Genomic DNA, 6,420 nt, shown 5'->3' on the forward strand with positions numbered 1-6,420 from the left:
CCTTCTAGACTTAAGTTGTGCTGCAAATGATATACCTTGGAGCTAAGCGTAGTCGAACTCGAAGGTCTTTGGTGACAGATAACCCTTCTAGCCTTGAGCTATGCTGTAAATGATATGCCTTCGAAGCTGAGTGTAATCGAACTCGAGGGTCTTTGGCAGATAGCCCTTCTCAACTTAAGCTATGTTGCAAATGATACGCCTTGGAGCTGAGCGTAGTCGAACTCGAAGGTCTTTGGTTGGCAGATAACCCTTCTCGATTTAAGTTATGCTGCAAATGTTGTCTTAAAAAAATGATTTCCCTTCACAGGTCTAAGCCGGTCATAGTTCTTCAGGTGGTTCCTTTGAGCGAGTCTTAACCAAATGAGACGATCTTTGAATAACTCCTCTTTTACGGAAAAGCCCACTGATAAATTCTGACAGCTGGATATCTTCCGTTGTGGAATTGAAATCTGGCTTGAAGGCATTAACTGGAAACATGCTGCTCATTGTTGAGTTGAGTTGAACTGGATTTGATCTGAATTGGTTCTCAAACCTATCTGGAATTGATTATGAGATCTGTAGATATGTCAAGTCGGTTGAGGTGTAGCTTCCCACTGCTGAGTTAAGCATCTACCATCGTTCTTTAAAGGTGCTTGCAAATCGAGTATCCTTCATCCTAAAGTCGAAACTTGACTATAAAAGCTGCAAAAATCTTGTATGTTAAAATTATGAATGTGATGCACCTAAGTATGTCTAAGATGCATGCATCATGAATGAATTATGTGTTATTTCTTGGATGAAGTCTTGTTCTTTGTCTGTCAATCTAGTCCTTAGAATCGATCGTGCCCCATTCTCTTTTTGAGCTTTGTCTTTACATACTTTTCAAATCTGAGACTGTTCTGTTTGAAAAATGTTTTCCCCTTTTTCTTGTTTTAGGAGGGAAAATAATAAAAATGTTGTAAAATATTATTCGCAATTGAATCAAATTGTAAACGCGAGTTTAAAGAATATCAAAGGAATCAAGAGCTCTTTTAATGTTTTCAGAGTTACAGCTCTTTGAAAAATGTTCAAATGGATGAGTTGGCTTTAGGTTGGCCTCCTTTCTAAGGTTTTGGTAACCCAAAATGTTATTTTTTTTGAAATATCGCAACATGCTTTGGCATTTCAATTGTGTGCGGACAAAATGATGCAACTAGCATGATCAATTACTAGACCTTTTATTTCAGTCCTCTAACAAAGGCAGTGCAAAAAATATCGTTCAAAAAATGAAATTCTTGAGTGCTCGTGTGTAGTTGACTATAACAGGTGTTCCTTAACTCCCTTAGCCCATCATTACCAAAAATTTCTTGCTTAGATAAATTTGATTTAATTTGTCGTTATCTGGCTAGCTGAATCCATGAAGCCGGGGCGTTTAACCAATTGCTTTAGAGGGACAACTTAACATTATAATCAGTTTTATCAAGTTCACTGAAGGGTTCATCTCATCACAAAGTCTTCGACCGAACAGTAGCAGTGGAGCAAACACCGAATTGCCAAGTGTTCAAGCAATGTCATGGTTTGAACGTAACCTATTCATAAGGACAGGGCTTTCAAGTTACCTCTATAACCAATTGCCATAGTGAAATAGCTCAGCTTTGCGGATTTAATTTCTTAATATTGTCAAGAAGAACCTGTTATAGTCTAGGTGTTGTTGAAAGTCAAAAATTTCATCTTTAGAGTTCAATTTTCAAGCAATTGACCTAAACTAGATCCACCTAATCGACTATTTCATTTGTAAAGATCATCATTGTCATTGAATGTCTTAAATAAAAAACATAGTAATTGCAAATGATGCCCCATGTTGTCCGCACCTTATGAAAGGAAAAGGTTGTATTGGTTAATTGCAAGAGTAGGGTACGGTGTTTGAGGTTATATTCTGGATAAGGTCAAGGTCCTTGTTTTAAAATATGTTACTTTGTCAAAGATTCGTAACTTTGAACCATTCACAGAGTTTCTTAATTCAAATGGTATTCAAAGAATTGCAAGTTTACAAATGTGATTCATTGCTCGTCATCATTAAAGTAACATAAATTTATTCAAATGTTCTTACAAAAACTTGAAAAAGTGGAAAAAACAAGTTCAAACAGAATGCCTAAAATGATGAAATGATCTTCCTCACTTGGATGCCCCCAAGTTATTGAAGTTGATCCAGTTTTGGTTACGCATCTTCTGTACGACTCTTTTGAATGCGAAACAGTTCTCAATTGTGTGCCTGGGACATCGCCGTGATATTCACAATGTGAATTCTCATCATACCACTTGGGGTATGTGGGCTTCATGGGTTTCACCGGGTATGGTTACACTACATGGGTGTCAAGAAGTTGATGGTAAAGCTCTTTGTAGGTCATGGAATAGGGTCGAAATGTTCCCTTTCCCTCATTGGTTCTCTGGAATCTTGTTTAGAAGTATCTGACGGTACAGCTGCAGTTGATATCGGCTTGGAGATTGTAACACCTTTACTGGCATGGTTGATGTTGTTAATCTCTCCATCTCGCTCTCGCATAGGAGGTTTCCTACTGGCCTCCCCATCCTTAATTTTGCCTTGCTTTATGGATGACTCAATCATTTCTCCGGCCATAACCAAGTCTGAAAAGCTTCATGATGTGATCACAACCAGGTTCCTGAAGTATGGAGCCTTCAGGGTTTGTACGAAGAGCTTTCGGGTTTCCTTTTCATCCAACGGTTAATGAACTTGCATAGCCAAAACCCTCTATTTTTGTGCATATTGCCTGAAACTCTCGTTATGCTTCTTTTCCATGCTTTGTAGCATAACTCGATCCGGCCTTATGTCATTTATATGCTTGTATTGTTCCAGAAATGACTTGGCTAGGTCCTTCTAGGTCTTGATATTTGATCGGTTTAACTGGTTGTACCACCGAATGGCTGAGCCCGACAGACTCTCCTGGAAGCAGTGGATCAGGAGTTGGTCATTTCCTCCATATCTGTCATCTTTCGGCACAACATGGTGATGTGAGTGGATGAACAACTGTTCCCGTCAAACTTCTCGAACTCTAGGGACTTAAATTTCGGAGGAAGAACCAAGTCCGGGACTAGACTAAGTTCCGCGGCATCGATTTCATGGTAATCATGGTCTCCTTTGACTACCTTCATTTGGTCCTCTAATTTTTGATTTTTTGTCCATCTTCCTCGCTTTGTCCTCTTCATCCAAATCCGATACATGGTAATAACCCGGATTATTCTTAGGGTTAAATACAGAGGATGAGGGCTTCGCTTTTATAGCAGATGAGTCCCCTCGAGGTTTTGGTAAGATTTCAGGTGAGATAACCACTTGCGGGGTAGGTTGTATTGTTACCCCTTCCGGTGAACCTACCCCAGGCGCACTGGTCTGTTGTAGGCCAAGTAACTTGGCAACAATCTGATCAGCCAAGGACTCTTGGTTCTTTGTGATTGTTTCCAGAGTATTTCGACTGTTCTGGTTTATCTTGTCTTCTAGCTCTTTCTGTAGTTTCAACATATTCTCCTCGATTTGTGTAATTCTGGCTTCCATCATCTTTTTCTTCAAATGAGTGTTATACGGATGAGGTGTGTCCAATTCTTGAGGCGGTGTATCCAGTATTTGTTCATTTGATGAGACATGTATATGTTAGTGAATGCAAAGAAAATAACAAAATGCAAAATGTTTAAATGCATGATGCATGAAATGTCCGAGGCATTGATTCAAAAATGTGCTTGTTATTCTGAATAACCCTTATTGGTAACAAAAGTGTTACGTCTGAAGAGACAGAAAACTTTTTGATGGTATAGATCTCGCACAGCTTCTGACAAGTTGATTCGTCTTCCGCCTTTTTTCCCCGGTCGAATATCCCGTCGAACCATTCTGGTTCCTTTGGCTAAACTTGTGCAGGTGACGAGCTACTTTCCCCAAAAAGGTCTCGAAGGACTGCATCTCCGGCTTTCACTCTTTGTCGAGCTTGTTCCAAACGAAAGTTCATCGGAGCCCTCCACCCGAAGTTTATCGACTTGTTTCTAGAATTTATCAATAATGATCTCCAGCTTAGCTAGGGTTTCACCATCTTGTTCTCACAGTTTTCGAAATGACTCTCAGGGTCAGTAACATTTTCCTTGTCTTGCCCCTGCACCATTTGCCTCCGAGTGTTCTTTCACCATGGCTGGGCTTCTGAGCTTTTTATCTCTTTGTATTATAATCCCTTTGTACATTAATGCAGATTATTCATGTTTAACAAACATGTTTTTGGTGGATCAATACCTCATTTTAAATGATGCAAATGATAAAAACAAAATGAAATATAACAAAAAATAAAAGGGGTTAGTGAGGTAAATCAAAATAAAAATTAAAAAATGAAAAAAATCCTACCCCACATGATAATCTACCCAAACATGCTTAATATTCTTAGCCAGACATGATTTCTATCCCGGATGCTAATTCCTAGCCGCATATTTGTCTAGTTCGCATGCTTTGAACAAAAAATAAAGCAGGAAACAAAGCATCCTAGGGTTTGGAATGAGGTCTTGGGGTAGGCTCTAATTCCCTGCACTCTCCCGGTTTAGGTTCTAAAAAGGTACTTGAGTTCGCCTTGCCGGTGCCCCCTTGGGCTTGCCAGACCCTTAGTCCTAAGCCCATTACAAGCTTGCGTTGACTAAGTTAAACTCAAGAGGACACATTCCCTTATGTCTGTGCGGTGAATAAATTCACACGAATACGTAAGGTATATGAATCCCGAAGGCTACTTGCTAGGCATATGCAGTGAATAAATTCACACGAATGCGTCGTTTTCACCCTCACTTAAGACGGGTTCGGAGCTTGGGTTTAGATCTTAGAGATGATAATTTTGAAAAATCAGAAATCATTAAAAAACGTCAGTACAACTATTTATTTGAAAAAAATAATCAAAGATAAATAATTGGAATCGAATAAATAAATTTAACATTTTCGCATAAAAAGACAACCAAAAATAATTTTGGCCTGACTCACTTACCTGTCCCCAGTAGAGTCGCCAAGCTGTCGAAACCGTCTTTCGGTTGCGCCCCAAAATCAGGCTTCGACTTAGGAAAATGGATTTGGAGTCGCCAGCGACCATTTTAAAACGAATTTGGGTGGGTTGGACACCATCTTACCTGATCTGCATTGTACCAGAAACGTGTGGGTTCGGGAGTCGGTTACGGTCAAGGAAGGATTAGCACCCTTGAACCGCCCTTTCGGTGCCAATTAATTTGTCGGTTATCTTAGTTGCGAAAATTTAAAATTAAATTTAAATTTAAAACATCGATTTGAATAATTACCTTTGATCGATTGAAATTACTACAAAAAAATATATGTTAGATGAAATAAAATAAAATAAATAAAATAAAATAAAAAAGAATATTAAAGAGAATGGTAAAATGAAAGGTTTGAGGACTGAATAATAATTAAACCTAAACGAGATGGTGACTAAAATGTAAAAGAAGGTAATATCATAAGGACCTGAATGTGATTAGATGCAAAAATTTGGTGGTCAATGTGTAAAAACAAGACAGAAATGGAAGGGCTTAAACATGAATAGACCAACACTTTAAGCGATCAATATAAAACATGGTAAGAAATTTAAGGACCTTAACTAATATTAACCCAAAATTAAATTAAAAGTAATTCACCTCTCCAAATAATCTATAGAATGCGTGCAAAGCCAAATTAAAAAGGCTTTCCCTTTTCCTTTTCTCTCCTTTGATAATGATGGGTTTCTCCTTTTTTTTATTCATAAAAACAAAGAACCAACTGACAAATGAGAGTGCAAAATCAACAGATCTGATCAAATTCAACGAAAATATAAAGCATTCCAGTGTATTGGATAAATATAAATCTACAAGAAGAGAAAGAAATAAGAGAGGTGAAGCAGGAAAAATAGAAATACAAATCTGTGTCGCCGTTGCTGGACGCTTTTTCAGATCTCGTAAGTCACAGTCCGAAACTGACTCTCTCTTTTTCTTTTTCGGTTGATTTTTCTTTTGGTTTTTTCAGTATTTTCTCTGGGTTTTGTATTCTGAATCACTCTAATATTCCCCCTCGAAATGCTTTTTTATTTTCTGTTCAAATGAATATGTTTTTTTGTTTGGTGTTTTATTCCACCAGTATTTTGTCCCCGAATGCTCTCCTTTTTTCGTATGATTTTGCCTCGTAATCTTCTCCCCCCTAGTGTGTGAATTTACATCAATTTATAGGAATGAAATTCCTATTTTTAGACTCGATTGAGTGTTTCACTTTGAATATAACACTAATGCTTGGTGTTTGTTTCTTGCGCCGGATATTGTGGACACGATCGGGTTGTTGCTGAGGCGCGAGACGTGCGGTCGTGATTCATGTGACGTTGGGGTGATGAGTTTGGGCTCCAAGTCAGCTGCTGGTCATCAGACGGGTCTACTGTTGGGCTACCTGCTGGACCAATG

The sequence above is a fragment of the Hibiscus syriacus genome, unplaced genomic scaffold (genome assembly GCF_006381635.1).
Source record: "Hibiscus syriacus cultivar Baekdansim isolate YM2019G1 unplaced genomic scaffold, ASM638163v2 tig00110076_pilon, whole genome shotgun sequence".
Lineage (NCBI taxonomy): Eukaryota > Viridiplantae > Streptophyta > Magnoliopsida > Malvales > Malvaceae > Hibiscus > Hibiscus syriacus.